Here is a 26,559-nt window from a genome sequence, read left to right on the forward strand (position 1 = left end):
AGTCAGAGTCCGTCCCGGAGAAGTCACGGTCCAGCCACACACATGGAGATCCGGACCAACAACGTCTGTGGCAGGAGCTCCACAGGTTGCGAGATGGTGGCCACTGACTTCAGTGGCACTGAAGGAGAAAAGGCCGGAGCACAAGATCACCAGTTGGGCCAACAGACTCTTCCCTGACTGTCATCTGCAGCAGGGGAACCCCCTCCGCCAGCTTCCTTCTCTCTAAACAAGGATAATAAGAGTATTTGGCTCCGGGAGGTGGGCAAAGTTGATCATTTACACAGCACACCCAGGACAGTACCTTGACAAATGGTACTTGTCAGCTTTCTTCATCTTCATTGTACCAGCCAATCTGTGTCAACCCCGGGACTGTTGTTGGGGCCTAAGCTCTTGCTACCTGACCAGCCACATCCATCCACCATTTGTGAGCCCACCCAGCAGATTCTCACCCGGTGCCAACTCTGCACCAAACATGGCCCCGGGAGGGGACTCAGGGAGGCCCTGCCCTCCTGCCTCAAGAGCCCGAAGGAGCCAATCTCGACACGTGGGACCTTGGAACTATACAGGGGAGGCCTGAAGCATGAGGCCTACGGTTGCCCGGTGACAAGGTCCATCCTCCCAGGGAGAAGTAGAAGGAGGTGCCTTTCAACCCACAGAGTGACATTTGGACTTCAATTGAGTGTGGGGCGGTAGTGTCTAGAGAGAGAACAGCTCGCACCATCTCCACCAACTCCTGAGTGAGTCACAGCGGCCAGCAGGGGCCGGACTCTGGCCACCTCCACCGGGAGGCACATAAAAGGGTTGGAGAAACCGCATCCCAAGAATCAAGGTGAGTCTGGGTTTGAGGACAGAAGTTGCTCTTCACTTATCGCTGGCAAAAAGCAACTATAGATTATCGGTACAACTATGATGTTATGCTTCTAAATGAATTCGAATGAAAAACGACAATGGATTCCAAGTTACTTCTTGGAAATAAGTTGTGGGTAAATACCATTTGCTAAAGCCTGGAAACCCAGTTTCCTTTGGTTTGTGTTTTTAAATGCTTTGACAATGTGGTTTGTTTCTCTCCAAGAAAAAAAAAATGGAAAAAGTAAATAAAGGCTGACAAGTGAGGGAGATCACGGCCAAGTATTCTAAGAGCCCACAGTCACCTAGGGCACCGCAGTTGGCAACAGAGGACAGAAATCCAATATGGACGTGAGATCCATTCCAAAGGCATCTACTCCAACATGAAGATGAAGAAAATATACATTTCATAATGGGGCGGACGTTGCCATCTTTCTGAGGAGAAATGTAAATGAGGATGTTTTTAAGGATTATTTCCACTCTGTCACCAAACTGAGACGCTTGTGCTCACTGCCAAGTGAGGATTGCCGCTGTTGTTCTCGCGAAGCATTAGGGCTCATTCCCTAGCAACAAGCAGCAGTAGAGAGAAGGTTTTGCAAGCAATGTCGCCTAATAAACGTGGTGGGGACAGTGTCAACAACAGAGGCAGCCATGGAGGGGGGGACACTGGAGGCAGAGCACGCTGCCTCACTGGTCTCTTGTCGCTGCCCGTGGCCACGGGCAGGTGGGAAGGTGGCCCGGGCAAGGTGGGAAGTCCTTTTGAGTTGCTGGAGTGGAAGATTTCACATTTTATTTTGCAGGCTAGCATGGCCATTCTGGATTAATTCCATCAGAAGTGTTTAGTGCTATATTGTAACCCTTTGTTTCTGTCCTTGTCCTTCTGAAAAACCAGTCCCTAACGCCTTTCCTGGGACCCCTGCGTGCTGGCTCAGAGCCTCCGTCTGGTGTTCAGAATCGCTGGGAGAACCTGGAAGCAGAGCTCCCTGGTGCTTCGGGGAGAGTGAAACCTCTTCATTCTACCCCTCCTTGGAGAGCAGCTTTCCTGGGCTTCATGCACTAGTTTTTTAACTTTTCAGATGAATGCCACAGCACAGGCGAAGGGAAGAGAGCTCTTCATAAACGAAGTCCAGGGGCTTTGGGTTTATAGAATAAATCAAGGTTGCTATTTCCCACTAAGAAGACAGTCGCAGAGCAGGCGATAGGTGACAATCATTATTGTCCTCAGCCTGTTCCCCGGGCCCCTGTACTGCTTCCTTTTCTAGCTGCTCTGTCAGAACCCGGGTGGGGATTTCCTCTGGCCTGGCTCTCCTGGGGTTGAACGGCAACGTATGTGGGCAGATTTTAATGCTCCATTTTTTTTAAATCATCTTATTTAATTTTTTTTTCATCACAATAAGTGTGCTGCTACATTTTTTTTTTTTTTAAACAAAATGATTCACAATGAAAGAGCTGGGTTTGGGGAGAAGCCCTTTTTTTTTTTTAAAACAAACTATAGAAAGTAACTGATGAATAGTGCAGTTTTAGAAAACATTCGTTTCTGTCACCCTTTGAAAACAGTGCTGTCAGCTGCACTATCCCAAGATACCCCTTGAGCTCCACCATGTGAATGAAGGTAGAAGGGTGGTAAGGAACAGAGTTTCCTATTTGAATATACATTTTTGTCACATAATACCAACAACCATTTCCCTTTCTGAGAGATCTGCGCCGTCCCCTGCATGAGGTTCTGTGGTTCAGGGGTGGTGTTGGCTGCAGCGTGCTGATTTCACTTGGGGCTTCGACAGCCTGTCTCTCGGCTTCATTTGTCTTAGAGCTTAATTTCCACTCCCAACAGATGAGGCAAAATGGAAAGTGACATTCGGAAAAGAGTGGATGAGTGTCTGGTACGTTTGCCAAACCTCCTTCTTGTGATAGTGAAGTGCTGGTGATTCACTCCCCCATCTCCCAATGCAATACAAAGCATCCCTTCTCGGTTGCTAAATCCAGAGACAGAGAGCTAGTGACCCCTGCCCCTGGTCGGAGACACCCGAGGGCAGATGTTTATCCAGGACCTCGCACGCTCCTTTGAGAGGACTTTCTATCAAGGCAGCGTGAATGGCAGTAAAGCGCTCCGTGTCGCTCTGGGTTTTCCTCGCCGTCGTTGACGATTTTCAGTGTGAAGGGAAGGAAAGCCCGTCTTATCAGAATGTTGTTTCCAAGACAAGCCTCGGTGAAGAAGTAGGCTGAAGGGCTCGGACCCTCGTCTATTTCAGGAAACACCGCGCTTATCAATAACTCTCCCTGGGTGCTCTGTTCACTGTGGTTTGCTCGCCTCCGTCAGCATCCCTGTGACGAGGTGTGAAAGTTGGGCTTCTATTCCACTTGTCACCCGGGGCTCCACTTTCCGTTAAGCAGATCTTAGCTAAGGAAGTGAGAGGACATGAGGAGGATTTGTGTTCAGTAAATAAGAGTTAAGTCTCTTCAGATTTCTGGGCTGGAATTTAGCAAAACAAGGTCTGCTCGCCAGAGTGGTTACATCTCAACCAAGTATAGACTGGAGATAAATCTGACAACCCCTGACATCTTTAAATGTCAAATCCACCGCATATCACAGATGACATCGTACCTAATGATCGAACTCCCTTTAAAATATATTCATGTAAATACATTTTTGTGAAACCACAAGCTGTTTCTCTCAGTTTTGTTTTCAGCTGGCTTTGATAAAGAGATTGGTTGGCATCCTACAGCTAATTAAACAGCTTTCAAGCCAACATCAATGAAAAGTTTTAGACTCAGAAATATACTCTACTCTTCCTAGTCCAAGGGTATCCACAATACTTTTTTAATTGTACTAACAGACCCTATCGGAGGAGAATTATTTAGCTGTAGCCTGAGTCGACAAGCAAAATGATCCTCTGCCTTTGTTCACTCACTGTGTCACTAACACGGTGCATTGAATTCACACTACCAAGAAATGCAATTCCTGTTTCTGTGTTCACTTAAATACAATAGTGTTTAATATATTTCAGGTTTCTTATTCTTGTACACATTTCATTTTGTGGCTGGTAAGCTATTTGTGTTTCCTTTGTGGAAAATAGAAAATAAAATGGGAGAGACTCTCATTTCCAGGTCAAGAATTCTGAGTTACTAGGCTTCTCTCATCCTTGTTTGTCTGGCTGCTTCTTCGTCTTTATTTTTTTTTTTTTCCAGTTATAGTTATTTCTAGATTCTGGAAAACTATTATTTGCTTAAAAAAAAATAAAAATAAAAAGTCTGGTGTTCTAATTTTACAGCTGAACCTTCCCTAATCCTTAAAGCCAGGTTGCTTTACCAAAATTGTCACCATTTCATACATGATAGATTGGCTTCAAGTAAAAAAAGTGTATCTAGTAAATGGGGGGGGGGTACTATTTTACTGCCACTTAGGAATGCCTCTGAATATAACAATGGTGTTTTAAAATCTTGCTGTTAACAAATGCATTTTGTGAAAAGAAAAAAGAACAGGTTAGCTGGTTGCATGTGAAGTAATTATGCTGAAAACAATTTTTACTGTGGAAGGCTTCACATTTTGATTTATACACTTACCCAAAAAGTGGGAAATTTCTTTTTTTAATGCTTTGACTATTTCTTCAATGAAAGCTTCTGTACTGTGCCACTCCGCTCTTCAGAAATTCCCGGGTTGCAGACAGAATTGAGGGCGAACCTGATTCTGTTCCGTGAGCACGGCCTTTTTAGTTGTGGTAAAACAGACTTAAAATGACAGCCGTGGGGAAGAAAGTGCTTCAAGACCATGTCATGTTTCACTCTTTCCAGATGACTAAAATCACCATCATTTCCCAAGTCTTGCGTCGGGGGAAGGGGATATGTGTGGTTTAAAAGAGTGGGCAAGTATTAGTTAAGGTCAGACTTTTTCTGAATGTGAACATTCGATGATGCTGGCTGAGGGTGAGGGCAGAGACTCTAGGGTAAAACCCTCAGACAGAAAGTCTCTTCAGGTAACAAATTCAGGCGGTCACCCTGGTCTCTTTATTCTCTGTCATCATTAAATTGTAAGGTTCCTTCAAGGTGTTTTGGTTTGTTTGTTCTCAAATGCTGTTGTCTTGCATAAGTCAGGCTACTTGCTGTAAAGTACCAAGCACTGAAAGAATTGGAACATAAAAACATAAAGTGTAAAGTCTGAATCACATGTTTTAGGTCTGGAATTAAACAGCATAACCCATGACCTTCACAGAAGATGTTATTACCCTGATATTGTCATCAGTTCAGCTCCCCAAAACCAATGCCTGCCTCTCACCAGGAAGGTTTTAAACTGGCCACAGATGTGTCCAGTGATTTAAAATTACTCATGCTAAGCTTTCTGTCAGTCAGTATATATTCTCAGTGTCCTTCCTGAGTTTTGTGATTTCTTTCTTTTTAGTGCTTTTTACTGTTTATTTGCTGGTCTATGATTTATGAAGAAATCCACTTTCAGAAGAAATAATGACTTACTCTCTGTGGGTGTTTCCTTTCTTTACTACTTGAAGAATTTTCAAGTATGAATAGATTATGAGAATACAGATTTGTGCAAAGAAAAGAATGAACTAACTTCTCAATTGTTTGAAATGAGGGGGATACTGGGCTGAATCTACTGGTGTTTTTCAAATTGTTCCTCAATTTAATTAGCCAAAGCACTGAGTAGCATTTCTTTCTAATATAGATGTTAAAAACAGCTTAACTTTTCTAAATACAAACAGCAAGGACTAATGCTCTCAGTATTGCCTGAAAAATTTAGAAATGTCTGCAGGCTGTTGTGAACAATTCTGTCTCTTTATGGAGAGTTGTTTGGGCTTTTTAGAAACTCATTAATTTGATTGTAAGCGTCTGAGTGTTATCAGGAAAAGAAGCTTTAGAAAATGGTTTCAGAATGTGTCATTTTCTCCTTGGTTTAATCTGAGATGGTGTGTGGGCATGCTGGTATTTTAAAAGGCTAAAAATGGTGTACATATTGCTGTGCCTTCAAATATGAGGTAGGATTGCAAACAGAGAAGTTTTCTTCAGTCTACTCTCTGACATTCTACTTTTCTTCCAAGTAGTAATTCTCCAATTTTTAGCAAGAGCTCTTTCATTCTTTTTTCATTTTCAATTTGTTGTTGTAATTAAGCAGAAACAAAATTTAAAAAACCATGTCAGTTTTCTGTTATTTTGATCTTAATATTTAATGTTTCATAAAATTAAAACCGTGTGTTTTCATTCTAACTAGTTTCATTTTTTTTTTATGAAATGATTTGCGGTATAAGACTGCCATTTGGTTTCAATATTAATATATAAGATGAACTACGTGGGTGTCATTTATTTTCAGTAGTAAATAACTGCTTAACCGATGATTTTACCTTAGCATAATTCAGTCGATTGCTTCAGAATTTTGCTCTGCACATTCCAACAGTATTTGATGTGTGTGTGTGTGTGTGTAAACTAAAAATGACATGTTGTCTCATTAAAAGCAAGTTCATGGTGTAATGGTGATCAGAATTGGGGAATGTCATTTAGTTGGTTTCAAAATCCAGTCAGTGGGTTAATCATTAATTATTCTTTTTTTCTCCAGGAAAGTCTGATTTGGTTGTTTCAAATTTGGATTTACTAGAATTCTTTTTTTTTTTTTTTTTTAGATCTTTAATGTGTGTGTCATTTTAACCTTAAAAGGGGTTAATTTAGCAAGAATAGATACCTTTTCTGTTTGTATTGTGGCTTGTTCAATTTCTCATAAACTGTATTTGGTAGCTCAAATGTTGAAAGCAGTTTGGGAACAAAATGTCTGCTTAAACCATGACAAAATTGGCCACAATTTGCCGATTGGGCTGATAACAAAAGCCAGCAACACAAAATAGGTAGAAAAACAGTTTGTTCGGTGATGTGAGACCACTGAAGGTCTTTTTGCATGTTATTTTTTTCATTCTGATGTTTATGTTTTGCTGGAAGTATGTGAAGAGAAATTTTTGCTCACCCATCAATTTTGATTAACCATTTCATCTCGTGGATTTCTTTTAAAACCCCAGAGAGCAAAGTTGCTCATCTGGCATCTGAGACACATCTGAGTTGAAATCCAGCTTTTGCCCCCAAACTCCATGGTTCCCCCAGGCTCCACCTGGTCTTAAATGTCTCCAAGCTCCTAATTTGATCTTTGAAAGCAGCACTTCGATACCATTGTTTTAGGCCTGCAGCATTTGAATGGTGTGGCTCTTACTGCCTTTTTTTTTTTTTTTTGCAAGTGTCAAACAAAATTTACAGTTTGCAGTTTAAAAAAAGCTCTCTACCTCAGTGTGCAGTTGAGAAAAATTTCAGCAATCAGATGTACACAATGGCTCTCCTATTATCTTCATAGACTGTACAGAAATATTAATGTTTGACATGAGACAAGACATTTTTTCGAGTGATAGAAGGAGACAACAGCACCCTCTCTCCTCACCGTTGTTTTGACTTCTCGTGCCTTGAGTGTGTGTGTGTGTGAGAGAGAGAGAGATGGGTCTTATTTTTTTGTCTTAAAAATCAGATACTCCTGGGCAATAATTAGGATGAGGTTTATGTTTCTACTTATCTAATCTTTGTTTTCACAAATAAATACAAATAACTCAAACTGAAACTTGATGGCTTTGGTGATAATAAAATAGCAGCCACGGGGAAATTTTCTTCATTTTAATGTTCTTTCACAACCCACATTCAGTTTCGGTAGGAAAATTATTAACCTTTCAACAGCCTGCTAAGACATGGGTTCCTAATACACTCTTGAGGATGATTTGCAGGTTTTGGTTCTATTTTGAGATTTTGTTGTACAGTTTTTTCTTTTTCTTTCTTTCTGTCTTTCTTTCTTTCTTTTTCTTTCTTTTTTTTTTTTTTCTTTAAGACCAAGGGCTTTCTTTGACGGTGATAGCAGTGACTTGGAATTCTTTTGATTGATATCTTTTTAATGCGTGCATATTTTACAGTGTTTGTATTTATTTTTCATCACGGGGAGGGAGGGCTCCTGTTTCCTGTTCTCCTACTGTCTGGTGCTGTGAAAGAGGAAATGTTCTTTGGTCTCACTGGTTTTCCTCCTTCTAATCCTTGGGTGGACATTGTGAGTCCCGTGCCCCTCATTTTTTAAAAATCCGGTCGGGCTACATTTCGGAGAGGACCCGGGGCTCTGTGTGAAGCATCTGGCCTGACTCCTGCCTGCCTTGGGTGGCCCCATGTCGGTGTCCATCAAGCCAAAGCAGGTCAGGCCAGTTTGGGCTTGCGGTCCTGGAGGTCTGCTCGGCCGCCGGCTTGCCTGTAGGGCCCGGCGTGGGGGTGTCTGTCGAGCTGGCTGCTGCTGGGCTGACGCCTCTGGAAGGGGCGTGCGGGGAGGTGATCATGCGCCGGTAACTCCCGTGTCTTCACCTGAAACGCCCAGGAGGGCAGAACGTGGGACAGGAGAGGCGGCGGGTGCGTGGGATGATCTCGAATGGCAGTTTCCATTTTAGGTGTCATCTCCCAGTCTGGCTGGCACGGCCACACCTGCAGAGGGCCCTGAATGGGACGTGGTCCTACCACACGCCCTGCCCTGCGTCTGGCGAGGCTGTGCCTCGTGACTCATGGTCCCCTTCTTGGCTCCATCTCCTGCAGCCTCGTCAGGCCCCACCCGCCCCCAGTGCCCCACCGTGCCCTTCCCCACCACCCCTCCGAGGTGGACAGTGGAAACTGAGGAACGTCGTGTTATCTCCGTGCACCTCCATCTTCGCCACTTTCAGTGTCGTAGCCTGGGTTTGTCTTCCTCCTCTTCCTCCTCCTCCTTCTTCTTTTCATACTTCCTGTATGAGGGTAGTTTTTTTAAAATAATAAACAAACTAATTTTTCATGTTTTTTGAGGGGGAGGGCCTGGTCTTATGTGGCCACCTACCTGTCTGGTCACGGGCCCGGGGCTGGTGACCCCCCCCACCTGTGTGTTGTGAGTGTGAGCAGAGCTCTGAAGCAGGTGGGCTTTGCTCCCACCCCTCCTCCCAGGGTGGCAGTAAGGGGGGTCAAGCTGGTGAAACCATTTTCTGCTCTCTTATTTGAGAGAAGTGCCGCCTGACGTGGTGGCTCAGGACCGTGCTCAGGCCGAGCATACTGAGAGCGCGGGAGAGGCAGGCCACGGTGGGGGGGGGGGGGGGGGGGTTGCGAGTTGGCAGGGAGAGAAGTGGATGACGGGGGAAATCGCTCGTGTGGGCTTGAAATCCCACAGTGCTCAGCCCATGCCATGCAGATGAGCGGCATCCAGAAAAGGAGATGAAGGGACCCATCGTATCAACACTTCTCCCCAGGTCACCCCAAGAACCTGTTGAAAGTCTCGGACGGCCTCTGAGCTGCTGGCTCTTTCCTGCCTCTGTGGGGATCTCAGGAAAGACCCATCCAGTGAGAAACTTTCGAGCAGTTGACTAACATGCGGTTGCCCACAGTCACTAGGGACCAAGCCCATGGCCCCACATCCCACTGATGATTCTTGGGCATGCTTCTGAACCACCTGGGGACTTATGAAAACAGACATCGCTGGGCCCCACCACCAAAGTTTCCAGTTGAGAAGGTCTGGGAAAGGGCCTGCGAATTGGCATTTCTAACAAATCCTCAGGTGATGTGATGCCGCTGGTCCAGAGCCCCGTGTTGAGAAGTGCTGGTGAGGGCCCTGGGCCATGGCTGATTGGAACACTTAAAAGGCCATGTCTGATGGAGCGTGCCGGTGTGTCCGTCTTCCCTCCACGGCCTCGTCCCTTCATGTGCCCAGCACAGCCGCAGCGGGAAATCTGGCCCTTCAGAACTTTGCATCCCTTGGTAACTAGACAGCAAGTTTCCCTGTAATTCGGAGCTTTCACAGTGCCAACCAGATGATAGGTCTGCTAACATGGTTTTGAGGTTCAGTTCTTTGCAAAGTAGGTTTTATCTGAAGGATAAGAGAGAGTGGCCAAGGTGAGGGGGGCGATGGCCTGCCTGCAGCAGGAAGCAGTCCAATGAGGGCCGCCCTTGGGTTGCCCACTCTTGTCTCTCGTTCCACCTTTGGTACAAATGGTGGAAGGTCTTTAACAGGTACCTCTCTGTACCAGAAGGTGGGCAAGCTTCCAAGATCCCCAAGGGGACAAGGTGTTTGAATCACCTGTGAGCTCCTGTTCATCTCAGAAGGGGGGCAGAACATCTTGATTAGGATGCTAGATGGGAAGCGGGGTGCCACCGTCTGCTAACTAGTTGTGGAGCTCTCCCTTGCCTTCCACGTGAGAGGGATGAGCCTAATAGCCCCAGCCTGAGAGGCCGATGCCGTGCCGAAGGGAGAGCACGCATCTGGAACCGTGTCTGGCGTATGGCATGTGCTCAATCATTGGTGGCCTACAGGATCTGGGTGTGTTCTGGGGCGGCCCTGGGATAGGCTTGTGCTCTGCTGACAGGGGTTTTGAGGGACACGGCGTCTTTCTGAACCACGTGTAGGTCTGTAATGATGCGTGGAACACTTTGCAAAAACTGCTTCTCAGGGGAGATCCCCTCAGGAAAGGCTCTAAGTCGGTTCAGAGTTACGTGACTTTAGCTGAAGAAGTGGAAGCCCCCTTCAGAAACAACGGAAGGGGGGGTCCGAGCATAGATTTCTCTCTCCCCTGCCCTGATGTGTCTGGCAGCACAGAAACCTAATGATTTACACAAGGGACCCATATCACTTATCTCTGAAATTAGTCTGTGATAAGCAACGAACATTTTCTGGCTATGCCCTCCTGGTTTTAACTTCCTGAGAAATAAAAACAGTGGGCTCCTGAGAGCTGGACACCTTGGTGTTGTTGAATACACCCTATCCTCCTAGGCAGCTGTTTCGAAATCTTAAAAAGTTGGCTCCCAACACTGTCAGAATCCACCGTGAGTCAGCACGAACAGGATGTGAGTGCCTGGCTTGTCATTTTCCCAAGCGTTGACAAAGACTTCAGTGCAGAACAGGCTTGAGTGTGTGTTTTGCACCTGGGGGGCTGGGGGCTCTGGTTTGGCCTTTCGGCTGTAAGGGATTGGCAGTGCCATGGATGTTACAGCTGATTGAAGTCTATGACTTTGCTTCCCTGACCCCGTGCCTGGGAAAGAGGCCTGGGTGAAGCCATCCAGTGAGCCATCCAGTCTGGGGGTGGGTGTCTGAGCTACTGCTTTGTCTCCCCTTCTCAGTTTCCCATGCCTAGAGCTTTTCCTCTGCCATTAGCAGCAGAAAGGGCAGGATTTGGGAGCTAGCTCAGGGAACATCAGAAAATTGTCTGGGCTACATTTCAGGTCCCTGATGAGAGCTTGTATTTGCTGCAGTGTGGTGTGTGGGACCCTGAGGCCATCTCTCAGATCTGAGGGAGAGTGAAGTTGTATGCACAGTGGGGAGATCTAACTGGGACCCCTTGAATACTAGAGAAGGGCAGGAATAGTGTAATTCAGCCAGACGGGGAGTAAGAGTAAAGGAGTACCATGGCTCACATGACTCGAAGCTCCTCTGGGTCTGTCCCACACAGGGCTGGTAGTTTCCACCCACTCCTTTGTGGATGCCAGCATATGGGAAGCCAAATGTGTGGTTGGCTTTGAATTAGGGGCAAATCTTTTAAAGTTCCTGAATGGGTTATCTTAAGTTTTTTCAATGATAACTAGACAGCCAGGCCCACATGGAGTCCTCATGGACTTGACTTATCCATGCAGGAGCTCCTAAACAAGCCGGCTCAGGTCTTACAGGGGACGCTGGAATTCAGAAGTTAGGGACTAGGTAGGAGGACCCAGGTCTTAGTCCCAGTAGTGTCCCTTCCAGTGCGACCTTAGGAAGATTGCCAACTTCCTCCCTCTGGGAGCCTGTAAAGTGAAGGTTGACGAAGATCCTTAAGGTCCTGCCATGTCTCACTCTCTGATTTTTGTCAAGGTCTGCATGGTTGAGTGTTCATTACTAAAGTCTCCCTGGGCTGTTGTACTTTGTTTTTTTTTATCCTTCAGAAGTGGGGTACCACTGAAAGAGAGCACAAGTTCCTGAGCTGCCTATTTCAATGGTGAGACTAAAGAAACCAGGATTTTCCTTGTAACCATGTCCATCGCCGATGCATTTCTTCACTCCTGTTTCTCTTTGCCCACCCAGGAAAGTGCTACATAAGACATCTTTGGTCCAGTTTCCAGACTAAGTCATGTTAGAAAATGCTAGCTCACAGGGCACAAAGCAGGAAGCTGGTTTTCCCAGCAGACTCATTGGGGCAGCATTCTTTCTAGAATGTTAGATAGCACAGAGCCAAATTTATCACCTCTCAGAAAGCCCGGTATTTCACTGCCACTGGCAAATGGGGCTCGTGAGAAAAAAACTAAGGCTGTAGGGGCTGATGTGAAAATCAGCCAAGTCACTTGTACAAAAGGTTAGAGGAAAGCTATGAAGAAAAACAGTACGGAGGTTAAGAAATAAATGCAGACTATCACAACTGCCACGCGAAGTGTCGGGACAGCAGGGACGATGAGTGTTCAGAGCAGCTTTGATCTTTGCCACTCAACAGAACGCTGCCAGCAAAGACTAGTTGTGTAAAAAGGGTTCTGCTCCAGATACGTTTAGGAAGCACACAATAAATGAATTTCAACAACTTTCTTTATTTCCTAACTTCTCAGGGTCTTTCGTATGCTACTGTGCATTGTGAATGAATCTCTAGGGGGAGGATGGAGTTTTTCCAAAATCGTGCACCCCTTCCTCCCTTTTTACAGAGAATTTTATGCCATTAACAAAAGTCAGGAAATGGGGAGGGGCAGGGGGCTGCTGGTTTTCCTGGTGAACTCGGGTTGCGTCTTGGGCAAGTCGCATGTGGAAGGGACAGCTGCGGAGGCTCTGAGTAGACAGGCAGAGCCCGTTCCTTTTCTGACCATCAGTAAGTAGTGTCTGGTCAGAGACTATGGCTGGAAGGTGTAGGCAGGCGTGAATGGGACCCCCCTCCTGTGGCAGTTCTGTCTCCTGCCTTCTCATCCTCCCCCACCTGTCTGAGCCACAGATATGAGCACAGAGCTGGCTTGTAGGGCCACCATCTTTGGGGGAGGTGACACCCCCGTATTTGTGAGTTGACTCGTCCCTCTGCCTGTCTTTGGAATTATCCTTTCACTTGTTTGGGAACTGAGAATAAGCTTCCACAAACAGTGTGCTGCTTGGGAGCCAGACCGTGCTGGTCTCAAGAAGCAAAGCAGTTTTTATTAGAGCCATGGTCCTTAGAGCTGTCTCAGCCTTGTGCTGTCCTCAAGGTTTTTGTTTGGCCAGGCCCTCCCCCCTTTGTTTGGTCAGGAGCCCCTTCTCCTCATTTTCTTTCCTTCATCTCACTAAGGCTTCTTGGTGCAAGCCCGTCTGTTCACAATGCTTCGATGTACGTGGGAGACTAACGCCCCTGAGACAGGGAGAGGACAGGGGACCAGAAGTCCATCCTCATTGGGCTGCAGTTCCCCAGTGACCTCTCTCACATCTCTTTCGATCCTTGAGGAGGGGTGCTTGGTGCATCACCTGGGCAAACACAGGGGTTGTCCCGAAAGTCCTGTGTGACCCTTTAGCGAGGCCAACAGGAGCACATAGGGGAAAAGCCTCAATGTGCCCCAGCAGTAGACCCTGACCCAGAAGGTCAGAAGTGACTTCAACTTTCAGTAAACAGGTAGTGGGCTTCTGGGAACATCTGCCTTTTCAGTCTCTTGTGAATTATTTTTAAATGAACGCCCTGCACCGTCCCCCCACCCCTGCCATCGCCACCCTCAATTTTCGTTGATTATCACTATTTGAATAGATGCTGATAAATTTGATTCCCCAGCTTACGGTGGCATTTATGATCTGTCTTTCCCTTTTCGGTTTCCATGTACTGGAGTGACTGTCTCTCAATGCGGTTGACAGTGACCTGTGTTTTTCATGCATGTTTTTGTTTCAGAATAACTGGGAGATGAAACAGGAAGCTCTATGACACAGTTGATCGAAAATGACACAGACACAGAAAAATCAGGACTCGGCCCCCTCCAGTGCCTCTACCTGCTGCCCACAGCCGGAGTGCAGGTGAAGGGTTTCCCCTGGGGCCTGATCCTAACTGCTGTGGACTCCAAGGGCTTCCACATTCACCAACGATGCGTCTGTGATGTTGTGGTCATGGTCTAGTCTGGCCGGTTTCCTATTTATCGGGCCAGTCTCTGTGTGTCTTAATCCTTTTTCCTTCATTAAAAGCAAAACTCAAGAAAAATGAATTGTTTGCTTATTAGCAATATTCAAGCATTAACAGAAAGGACACCAAAGAGCATTTGAGATTAATTTCTATAGCACCACGAGTAAACCCTGCCATAACCACACAGATCATGATGGATCTTTAGAAGAGTGTTGAACTTGAATCTCTTATCACTCAGCCTTGTTTGGCCTGCTTTTTTCTTCTACAGCTCTAGAAGACCTCCCTAGAGTCAGTATTGGCACACTGACATTTGAGGAAAACCCTGGAAGACATTTAGAACTCTGTTTCCACACCTACTCTGATCATGGCCTCCAAATGGTGACCCCAAAATCATCACCAACCTTTTGCTTTTTGCTGAAGACCTCTGTCTTCTCAGCTGCCTCCTTCTCTGCTCCCGCCCTTCAGTCACCCGTTCACTTCTTCATTCCACAAGGTTTCTTTGGGGCAGACTGTGTGCCACATTCTGGAGACAATTTGGATGGGACCAACTCTGCCCTGGTCTCCCTAGTGCCTCTAGCCTACATACGAGTGGGTATTGCTGGGGCTTTGCTCACAAAGTGTAGGGGAGCACCACGCAGTTCATCGTGGATGGACAGCACGCTCGTTTCATTTAGATGCCCTGGTTCCTTCAATCCGCCCTTCAACTCCGAGCCCCCGGAACTGGCAACTAAACATTCTTTAGAATGGGTTAAACGTCAAAGCATTCCTTCAGTGGAGTACTACCCTCATCTCCAGTCCTTAATGGGACAACTCAGTCCTCCTGGGGACCTGGCCAGAGAGGCCATTGGTAGCTGCCTTCCAGCACTTCTGTCAGCCTTCACTTTGAAGCTTAGCAGATGTCCACGAAGGATTTAAAATGACAGTGTTGTACTGTTTCATGCTTCTCAGAATTGACTTCTCAGTCGACCATGCTGATCACCTCAACCCTCCCTACTGCATGGTACAGCATATACTGTGATGTATGTCCAGGTCTCCGCCCTAATGCCCCCTGCTCGGGGACGCTCTCTCTGACCACCTGTCCTGAGACAACCACTTACCCCCACTATTTCTCCCTCCTTCATGACCCTATGTTATTTTCTTCATGGAACTTACCGATATCAAGAATTATCCTGTTTGTTCATTTATAAATTAGCTGTGTTCCTCTCACCTGCCTTCCAAATTTCAGCTCTGTAAAGGAAGATTCTAGTCTGTCTTATTCCCCAGGCTGCCAGCACCTGGCACTCTCCTCAATAATTATGTATTGACTGGATCCGTCGTCTTATCACTGCTCGTAGCAACACTGTGATGTTGAGTAGCCCTGTATTCTAAGCAGTGTTTGGTGGATGAGGAAGTTGTGAGTCCATTTACCTCTGATGATGTAAAGAGGTAAATGGAGTCGCCAAGGTGAGGACACAGGCTCTCTGTCAGTATACTACCCAGCATAAAAGGTTGATCATAAACTATCTGCTATCCGGATAATCAGGTTCTCACCTGAAACCAAGCTTTGCCTTGCTAATCCGTGTCCTTAAGTTAAATTGCATTTGCTTATGTTCCTAGAAGATGAAAGGCAACCGTGTAGCAGAGGGAGGTGTCCTCAGTGAGGAGTCTGCAGTATGCCACCCTCATTCTGGCTCTGCCAGCTCTCGAATCCCTTGACTTCTCTGGTCGCCACTTTCCTCAGCAGAACACCAAGACTGGATGATCCCAAAGATCCCACCCTGCCCCGAGGTTCTTCCCCCCCCCCCCCCCATTTCTGCTGGCTCTGTTTCTCAGGGTTCTAGAAGAGCAGGAGGCAGTACAGAAAGCTATCATGGGGAAGCAGAGACAAAGCCCCTGAGGGTACATGGAACCCAGGCCCAGCTATGGGTTTGTGGATATGCCCCATGGGGTGATCACACAGACCTAAGTCTGCCCCTTTAAACTCATCCCTATCCCCTTACCAAAGGATCTTGTTGGGAAGAAGGTCTCCTCTCACCTGGTCACCCCTCACCTGTGCTTTTGAGCAGAAACTAAGCTGCACCCTCTGCCCATTTCCCAGAAATTAATCCACTAGGATACTTATGACCTGAAAAAGGTGGAAGTCACAGGCTCCGGGAGAAACAGAAATAACTCACGTGGTATTTGTAGGATAATTAGTTCACAAGGATAACAAGAGGAACAAACGAGAATTGAACACACAGTATATGGTTGGGGCAATGGTTCTGAATCCTGGCCAGACATTAGAGTTAATGTCAGGAGTTTTAAGAAATCCAATGCCCAGGCTCCACCAGGAACAATCACAACAGAATTTGGGGTGGAGGGACAGACATTAGTATTTTTTTAAAACTCCCCAGGTAATGTCATCCTGTAGCCAAGGTTAAGAACTGTTGGTCTGGGGCTGTGCTATCCGGTATGGTGGCCACTAGCCACACGTGTCTCATGAAAACTTAAAACATGGCTGTGTGACTGAGGAGCTACATTTTTAATTCCTTTTTATTTTAGTTCATTTAAATGTAAATATCCACATGCGGCTGTGGTTGCCGTACTGGACAGCACAGATATCAAATGTGTGTCATCACAGAAAGTTCTACCAGACAGCTCTGTCTAGGTGAACTCTGATGTCAAGTGAAATTACACTGAATGCAAGAGAAGTTTAAGGTGATTCTCTCAGTCTGTTAATTTGACTAGGGCCTGCTCTCCTGTCTTGGGCCTGCAACATATTTTTCATTTACCTTTTGAGCCAGGGCTTAAGCAGTAGCAAGAGTGACATGCTTTCAAAGGACCACCTGGTAGGATCCAAAAGAATTTAAAATACCTTCAAAAGTCCAAGGCCGTGACCCAAGTCATTCGACATTCACTCTGGCTATGTACTCGGTTTGCATCTTTGAATATCCAGCCCTGGAAAGGGAGCTGTCTGAATGATTCTTTAATTACCAGAATTTAGGACAGTGGGAAGCTGACCTTCCAGGAAGAAGTTTTGAAAAGCAGATGGCCAAAGGAGGGGTTTGGAGGTTCTTTTGCAGGAGTTTGGGATCTCTGATGGGCTCGTTGGGGCCACTCCGCGAGCTCAGCCAGTCTGGGGTTACAGCTGGAGAAACAGAAGCCAAAGCTGAATCATTTTCTGCTTATCACTCACAGACTGTCAGAGTTTTTTTCTTTTTTTGGAGGGAAAGCACCTTACAACAAATAATAATACTATTTTGAATTTCGGAGCTTTCCCTTTTTCAAAGCACTTTACCACCTCTGACTTATTCCGTCCTCACAACAAGGCCATAACACAAGTAGGGAAAGGATTTTTGGTGCCGGTCTAACACCCTGAGAAAGAGTTCAATATCATGGAAAGAATTAAAAAGTAGAGGTGAAGACTCTCAAGCGTTATTTTGTCATCTCTGGTCACACTCTGGCAGGCAGTAGCATAGCTAGAATCGAATGTACCCGAATTTTGTCCTCCTCCAGTGCACTGTGTTTTTCAGAAAAACCTCGGCTTCGCATTTGCTCCTGTCTCATTTCACCCCAGCCTTCTAACTCTTGTGAGTTGATGGTATGAGGCCATTTTGTCCTGAGAGGTTTGTGTGATTTGCAAATGTGACAAATAGGCCGTCAGTGTCTCTCTCCAAGTTAGTTTCAAAATGGAATGTGGGACAGGGCCCTGTGGGTCTCCATGGAAACATCTCTGCTTCCCTCCAAAGGATGTGACTGGAGCAAAACAAGCCATAGACCCACACTGTCAATGTTCTCTATGTGTAGAGCTGCAGAGAATCATTTCAAACCTCACTTGCCAGTGGGGAGAAAACACTGAATCGTCCGAGCTGTTGAGATTGAGTGGGTGGCCTGGCCAGCATGGCCATCTCCAGCAAGTGGATGTGGGAGTAGAGGGAGCAGGACTGATGTCATGCCATGGCCATGACCATGGCCTTGGGAAGGTCGTCCCAGCCACTGTGGATTCTCCTGGTCATACCATCAACGGGCCCATCTTGTGTATCTTAGGTACATAGGATACGATGAGAGGTTTTCAGATGCTTTACTGAAAGCAAGACACACTTTCTGGGGCATTCCCCTAATCGACTGTTCTGGTGAAGCTCGTCAAAACAGGAAATGAGGTTAGCATGGAATGACTTTCTCTTAGAGAACTCGTGTTGCCTCTTAAAGACCACCACTTTCTTCCCAAATGCTTGTGAGCCTTATCTAATGCCTCTTCTGGGTTTGCCCGGAAATTGGAGTGAGTCTGATCTTCTGTAGTTTTTAGAACCTGTCCCTTTGGAAAATGGTGGTGATATTTGCTTGTTCCCGTCCTTCCAGATCCTCTCCCTTTCACGCCAGTATCTCTAAGGTGTTTGCAAGTGGCTCTGAGGTTAGGGGCGTGGAGACTTCAGGCGCAGCCCAAACATGGCTCCGGGCACACGCCCAGGCTGAGGTGGTCACACATGGGCTTGAATTGCTGCCTTCTCTTGCTGCTTGGCCCACATGGTCCCTTTCCATCAGGTATACTAGGAAGAGAAATGAATCCAGAGGAGATGAAAGCTCAGTGAAAACCATCCACTTCCCAGCCCTGCTCCACGTGTGAGCCTCTGGCTCAGGAAGGCACTGCGATTGAAACAGCTGTGCCCGGCTGCCTTCCCGTGAATCCCCACGTCGGGTTCTTTGACTCCGTTTTCAAGAGCAGTGAAGGTTTCCTAGTCTGGGCAAGCTGAAACATGCTTATCTCTCTGCTGAGGCGTTCTGACTAATGGGTCCACTTGAAATTTCTGGACCTAAATATCTTTTTGTCAATACTGAGATACCTTTGAGTCATTTTGCTTCTATGCAGCAGAAGAGAGTCAACCTGGGGAATGTCTGCCCTGGACTCACAGGTGCCCAAGGAGGACTGATGTCTCCAAACAATGAGATTTGGATGACCTCTTGGAGGTCTGCCTATGCACTCTGCTCTCCCTTTTGTAATCACAGCTTTGTCTCCCTTTTTACATGACTTGGCATGAACTCGAAAGCCATGCTGAGTCCCCATGCCAGGGATGGGACATGCTCTCCTTTGGCCTCGTGTCCCTGCCTCACTTTCCCCAGGTGTACAGGTACCAGGTGTTCAGTGATGATCACCTAAGTACATGGATTAATAAACATGTACCTTAAGAATAATCCTGGCTACCATCTGAGGCTTTAGTTTGCTCAGGACACAGCTTTTCGTGGTTCACACATTACAGTTGACTTTTGAACCACACAGGGGTTATGGGCACCAACCCCCCACAGAGTTGAAAATCTGTGTCTAGTTTTGCCTTCCCCCAAACTTAACTATTGACCGGAAGCCTTACTAATAACATGACAGTGGATTCACACCTACTTTATATGTTATATGTATTATATACTGTTTCTTACTGTAAAGTAAGCTAGAGAAAAAAAAACCTTATTGAAAAAATTAGGAAGAAGGGGAAATACATTGCAGTAGTGTACTAGAGAAGGTCCAGTATAAGTGGGCCTGCCCAGTTCAAATCCATGCATTCAGCTGTATTTCCAGTCCTCGTAACAGGCCCCAGAGATGGGATTATTATTCTTTCATTTCAGTTAAGAAAACGGAGTTTGGTTTGCTCCAGATCACAAAACTAGTGCATCCTGGATTTAAATCCAGAGTAGTCTAGCCTCCCCCATCCCCCTGCCATGCTGCTTCTTCATATTTTATAAATATGGAAAAGCAAAGCCGTTTTCCCTTACAAAGGAGCGAGACTAGTAAGGGACAGTTGGAAGAAAGATAGCAGAGCGCAACAGAAAACAGAGGGCGATTGGAAGTCAAGCGATCCACGCCGAGTCCCAGGAGCCCCTCTGGCTACTGCAGGTCTGCGGGCAGGTGCTGCGGCCACCTGAGCCTCTGCCTCCATGAAGTAGCCCTGCTGGCCCTGCCCCGTGCTACAGTTGTGTGAGGGTCCTTGCCAGCGGGCCAGGGCGTGGGCAGACTCTGTTTCAGAAAGCTGCCTACTGCTCAAAGTGCGCTTGGAGGGTCAAAAAGGCAGAGGTCCTACCCTGCCCCCTGGCACCAGAATCTGCATTTTTACAAGATCCCAGAAGCCCGGTGAGCACAGGTGCTAGCTCTGCTCTCTGGGCCCCTTGAGGTCAGAGCTCTGTGGTAACACCTTCTACCTCCAAAACCCGACATGTGCCTGCCTTACGTAGGTGGTGAGTCAATGTTGGTCAAGTGAATTCGGTCTTTATTCTTCTGAGAAGCTGGTTGGGGGATCTGGGGGGAATCAGGTAGGGGCTCCTGGGGGTCCCAGCTAACAGTGAGGCTGCTTGAGAGTAGACAGGATGGAGAAGGGGATGGAGCTAAGAACCCATGAAAAGAGGTAGATCACTAGAAGGGGCGGTTGCTGCCATTTGAGGAAGAAAAGCAGAAATGAGGACATAGATCATCCGGAACTATGAGTGTGCCCCTCCGGCCCTGAGCAATTCTTGTTCCATTATTGTTATCTTTGGAACCTCTAGAGGCTCTGTAATTGGCCATTCTATCTTTAGGTGACCTTATGTCTGCTTTTTTATTTCCTCAAGAAGTCACTTTACAGACAGGCACTCGTCCACATACGTGCCGTCTCTTTGAGAAGGAAGGCTGTTTGGCAGTCCATCTGCGGTTCCGGCCGGTCTGCCCTAGAATTAGCAGAGTCAGCAACGGGGGTGTGAGAATGAGTGTGCGCGTGTGCACGCGTGTGTGTGATATGGGGTGCATGGTGTGGTCGTGTGAGTACTGTGTGGGGGTGCGTGTGTGCGTGTGGGGAGTATACATGTGTGGTATGTGTATCTGTGGTGTGTGTGTGTGTGCTTACGTGCCTGTGGGGGTCTGTGTGAACGTGGGCCTCTCTGGTACATGCATGGTGTGGGTGTGGTGTGTGGGTGTGGTGTAGGTTGTTGGGTGTGGGTCTTGCTGTGTGTGTGGACGGGGTAGGTAGCTGTGTGGTGTGTGTGTGACTGGATGTAGGTATGGTACATGTGTGGTATGAGTGTGGATTGTCTGTAGTGTTCAGTGTGTGCATGTGGGGTATGTGTGTGTCGTGTGTGACTGTGTGGCTGTGTGTGATGGGAGTCTGTGCAGCGTGCACGTGTGGTGTGGGTGTGGGTGTGTGGGGGGAATGTGTATATATACCTGTGGGTGTCCCTGATATGTGCCGATGGGTGGGAATGTGAGTGTGTGGGATGTGTGCAGGTTGGGGATGGGTGTGTTTGTGTGTGCAATGGGTGTGAGGGATGTGCTTCTTGAGTGTGTGAGGGAGCACAGAAGTGTGTGCCCTCAGTGGTTATTGGCAGGCTGTCTTCAGACCCACGCAGAATTCCACATGACACCACCAGAGGGGAGGCCTCGGCCCCCCAGGAGGGGAAGCCACTCCCGCAGGGCATGGATGGGAGGGACGGGGACACCAACGGGGCCTGGTGAGTGCGGGCTCTGAACCACCTGCACCTGGTACCCCCAGGGCAGGACTGAGTGGGTGGTTCACACGCAGCTAGTTACTGGCACACAGCAGAACCTCGGGAAGGATGGCCCCAGGGCAGAATCGCTGGAACAGAAGCCTCTTCCTTCTGCCTTGCTTGCTGACATAAGGGCAGTCGAGGAATGCTTCGGGCCCCAAGTGTCACATCTGGTGTCCATGCTGGGGGACAGATGAGTCCCCTCTCCAACACTGTTTCTCCTGCTGGCACCCACAGCAGTGCCTTGTCTTGCACAGGTGCCCAAGGACAACCATGCTGGCGTCCTTCTCCTGGTCACAGCCAGACCTCCACCGGGACCTGTGGGCTGCAAGATGCTGACAATGGATGAGGGTGGCCCACCCGGCCCCCAGGGCAGTCAGTGCCTGGCCTACTGCCCACCTGGCCCCTGCTCCAGCCCTCACGTGCAGTCCCTCTGGAAGAACATTGCTCCTCTTAGAAAAAGGCCACCTGACTTCCCTGACCCACCTCTTCTTGAGAAAAGAGTGACCCAGGAAAGTATTTCTGAAGACGTGGTCAGTGCCGGGGCCCCTCATTTAGGGTTGCAATGATGGAGATTCCAGAAATTACAGAAGTCGGTCAGATGCACCCCTGTTCTGGCCTGCATGGTCTCTGGCAAGCGGCTGGGTCCCTGAGCTCCACTTGCCAAATTCACCATGTCAACGTGGGGGCATATTTGCAATAATGTATGAAAACACAAAGGACAGATTCAGTGATGGTGACTATCATCGTTATTATTTTAATTCATAAAAACCGAAGATTGAAAAAAAGAAATGTATCAAGGAAATAATAGAAACATGCCATCGGTAAAAATATTCTAACAACCTAAGCTATAAAACGTAAACTAACGAAAGGAAGAAAAGATCTAAAAAGCTGGGGTTAGCCCAGACAGCAGTCTCAGAAAAGAGAACAGCCTTAGAAAGCACCTGAGAATCGAAGGGCCTGCTTCCAGGGCTTCCTCCGCTCTCCGCGGTCATGACGGGGCCCGATCCCAAAGCTGCATGGCCAGATACCGTATAGAAACAGTGATTTGCTTTAATGTAAATATTTTGATGTAAAATTTCTTTACCTGAACTTTTAACCTTGCTGGTAAACAGGGTATGTACAGTAAATGATTGTTTTTCTGAGAACTGACTTTTGAGGAAACGGGGGAAAAGGATTTTTATTAGCTAATTGTCAGTCTTGTGCATGATTGAAAACCTCATTATTCTGCGTCACAAGATCTGCTTCAGGAGACATTCAGCCACCAAAAAGTGCTTTATTTGACTTTATGAAAAAGAAAACTTTAAAATGTGTAAATACGCCCATCCAAAAATCACAAAACTTACAAAGACAATGGAGGGAGGGAAGTCATTCTGTAGAAGGTTTCTGAGACAAGAGGAACAATCCCACCAAAATCCAAGTTGTTTCTAACTAGAAACTTTGCACCCTTCATTTCCCTGTGGACTCTGGTCCTACTCTCCCTTTCCATCTATTGTAACCTCTGAGGTCTTGGAATGGAAGGCAACGGGCGTCTGAGGTCCTGGCCTCAGCGTGAGCCTTAAGATAGATTTGCAATATGCAAGGTGCTAACTTTTTCTCCCCAGGCAGGCGGCGGGTAGCTGTTTTGTTGACAAACACTATCCCTGCCAATGGCTTGTCTAAGGATATTTTGTGATGGATGAGAATAAGAAGAGGGAAGAACTGGAACAAGGGTGATCCAGATTCTAGCACATGCTTTCCACCTGCAAGTGTCACTTGACCTCTGCCCTGTGATTTCCTTAACTATTAAATGAAGATAAGACTTTCTGGCTTTCAAGCCCCATGGAGGTGTTGTCAAAACACAAGATCCGATTCAAAGGGATACATGCACCCTGCTCTTTATAGCAGCAATATTCACAACAGCCAAACTACGGAAGTAGCCCAAGTGCCTATCGACAGATGAATGGATAAAGATGTGCTACGTACACAATGGGATATTACTCAGCCATAAAAAGGAATGAAATCTCGCCATTTGCCATGACATGGATGGAGCTAGAGGGTATAATGCTGAGGGAAATAAGTCAGTCAGAAAGACAAACACCATATGATTTCACTGACATGTGGAATTTAAGAAACAAAACAAATGAGCAAAAGGGGAAAAAGAGAGACAAACCAAGAAACAGACTCCTACCTATAGAGAACAAATGGATGGTTACCAGAGGGGAGGAGGGTGGGGGGTGGGTGAAATAGGGGAAGGGGATTAAGGAGTGTGTTTGCTGTGATGAGTACTGGGTGTGATGGATGGAATTGTTAAATCACTATATTCTACACCTGAAACTAATATTACACTGTATGTTAACTATACTGGAATTAAAATAAAAAACTTAATTAAAAAAAAAAGACCACGGGATCCATAATGTGCTTTCAAATAGTTAGAGGGAAAAAAGAAGCCCTCTCTGTGAACAATCGTGATAGTCTCACTAACATCGTAACAGATGATGGCCCATCTTTTAGATTCATAAGACTTGATGGGGACCCCAGTCTTGGAATGACTCTCCCACTCCTCACTATTTGTACTTACAATATTTGTGACTATTAGTCGAATGCTGGTGGAATCTCTTTCCAGTACTGCTTCCATTGGAAGGTAAACCGAGGACATTGAGAATAAATGTTTCAAGTCTTCTAAGACAGGGTGGTGCAGATAGGACTTCTGAGGAAGTTTCCACCTGCCTTCTTAGAAGAAGGATGAAGGGGAGAACAGGGAGGCCTAGAAGAGGAAACAAATCCTATCTTTAAAAAGATGAGACTGAAACAAACCACAAAATGTGTTTAAGAGAGGCAGCTCGTGGGAAGCCAATTCCTAACGCTCTTGGTCCCCGTCCTTCTCCCCTCCTTTTCCTTTCAGAATAAATTAAAGAACCGGCTAAAATCCAAATTGTGTGTGTGGTGTCTTTATCTGATCAACCTCATACTCTAATCACATCTTATCTTTGCTTGTAAAGCAGCTCCCTTCCTGTTCTCCAGGCACATTACTTCTTTAAATGTTATGAACACACACACATATGAGTCAACTCTGCAGAAAAACAGAACTCAAGGTCTTCATCCTCTGCAATCCATTGGGAGGTCTAATTCTGGAAGGCCTGAGCTGGCGTCACCAGCAAACTGTTCCGTACATTCCAATGGCTCTGCAAACAGCCTCTCTCTCAAACCAAACAAGGTGGGACATCAGGTAAACAGTAAAGAATGGAAATGTCACTCATTTCCCCATCTGTAACCTTTCTAGTTGACAAGAGCATCAGTCAATGCAAAGTTTGTTGAGACTGGTAAGTTTGAGGATTTATTTGGAAGGCTGTGTTAATAAGATATTTCTGAGAAGTTCAGTTGTGTGTGGTTAATGCTGTCTTTTCTTCTATTTAAATTGGAAAGTTGGGGGCTATTCTAAAATGCACTTAGAGTGTTGAAAAAGGCATTTTGTTGTCGTGGTGCTTGTCACTGTTCTTGTGGGCTGGTTGTATCTAGTTTCTACAAGGCCCCCTCCTCTCTGGGCTCCTAGATAATGACCAGGCCAGTGGTTCTCCAGCCAGATGGTAAAGTAGGTGTTTTTAAGGGAAAGACTGCATGGGTAGTGGTGCTGAGTATAATTCCTCTGTGTGTGTGTGTGTGTCTGCGTTTCTACGTTGAAACTTCTTTGCAAAATTACATAAATACGTGTATGTGGGTTGCGGTATATGCATGAGCATGACCCATTATAAAAAAGGTAGATTTGCAAATATTCCTTCCATCGGTAACTAAATCTTCCCCAGTACTTCATCATTACAACTGCTAATCATACTTGAAACTACTGTAGTTTCCCTCTCCTAACCCCCGCCCCTTACCTCCTGCCATTAGAAAAAGGCTTCCTTAAGAGTAGCAAAGTGGGGGGGGGGGGGGGGGGGAAGCTGTGTCTTTGAATCTAACTTCGTGATTTTTATATTTAGTTCAAACAGGGAAATTCTCGTGTGTCCTGGGAGCAAAAAAGTTGCTCCTACTTTTAATCCTTTGCACCACACTGGCTTAAATGACCAGACAGACAAATACCCAAGTACTGGAAAGCCAGCGACCCTGGGAAGGACCATGTTGTGAAATGACAGTGTTCCCTTTAGGCAGGCTTTCCGATCGGCTAAGGGTAACGTGGGGCGTCATGTAGACCTCCTCAGTGCCTGTATAATAAAAGGATTTTTAGCTTTAGGCCAGTATTTGTGACTTTGGCATAAAATACATTATCCATTTCCCACCCCTCACCCCAAATTCAAAAAGAAATGCATCGTTCTATCAAATTGAGACAGGAATCTCATATTTATGGAAAATCTATAAGCTTTATATTCTTCTCGCAAGCACTTCTGTACCCTCATCCATGGCCCCGTAGGGCTGGTCATAGCTTTATCCTCATTTTAAGGTAGAGAAATGAAGGCGCAGATGGGGCAAGGAACTTGCCCAAAGTGACCCAGGCAGGAAGTGGCAAAGCTTGTTTGTTTGTTTGTTTAACCAAATTGTTTAAAAATATCAGCTTAGTTTGTGAAACAACCCTCTCTGATGGGTATTATTGTCCCCAGGGTATCACCAATCCAGCAGGTCTGAGGCAAAGTTGTACCACTAAAGACCAGCAGGACCAGAATAGGCATGCATGGCTGCCTGACTCCCATTTCGCCTGCCGCCAGGTGAGAAGCTAGTGCTCCTGAGTGCTGCCAGGTTCACGCACCTTCACCCTGTCCAAGGGCAGGATGACCGCTCCTCCTGCTGCATGGTGAAGGAAACTTCTGGAAAGGGATTCCCTTCTGAGGGGCTCTGCCTCTCCCATCTCTCTGTGAGAGACAGCTCATGCTTTCTGAGGTTCAGCACAGAAGGGAGGTGGGAAAATTTGGGAAATGGGAGGTCTCACTCCTCTGAAGTCACCAGCCATCAGCTCCCAGTACTAGAATCGCAGTGCACCTGCAAGCAATCTTTCAGCATGGAACCCGGAGGTTTTCTGCTGGGAATTCTCTGAGTCCCTGGTGGGGCGGCACTGTTCCAGATGCCTCTGACCAGCATCAGGGCCTAGGCGGGTGGGACTTTGTAGAACATCTCAGGCCAAGCAGTGCAGTCCGAGAGCGCGTCAAGAACCACTTGTCTCGCAGATAGCTCACTCCCGTCTGTCCTTCAACTGAGCTCAGAATGG

The 26,559-nt window shown here is 46.7% G+C and overlaps 1 long non-coding RNA gene across 18 annotated transcripts in view; it reads left to right on the plus strand.

Moving 5' to 3' along the window:
* Positions 1-26,559, plus strand: part of LOC113242353 (uncharacterized) — a 277,321-nt gene that overhangs the window by 47,718 nt on the left and 203,044 nt on the right. For 16 of the 18 annotated variants that reach the window (XR_008958190.1, XR_008958195.1, XR_008958193.1 and 13 more), the window contains exon 2: positions 13,707-13,828. This is a non-coding gene — a long non-coding RNA (uncharacterized LOC113242353). Of the gene's footprint in view, positions 1-13,706; positions 14,951-21,643; positions 26,063-26,559 lie in introns of those variants that run through there. The other 2 variants (XR_008958188.1, XR_008958202.1) reach the window with 2 other exon arrangements.

Source organism: Ursus arctos, unplaced genomic scaffold, assembly GCF_023065955.2.
Source record: "Ursus arctos isolate Adak ecotype North America unplaced genomic scaffold, UrsArc2.0 scaffold_8, whole genome shotgun sequence".
NCBI lineage: Eukaryota > Metazoa > Chordata > Mammalia > Carnivora > Ursidae > Ursus > Ursus arctos.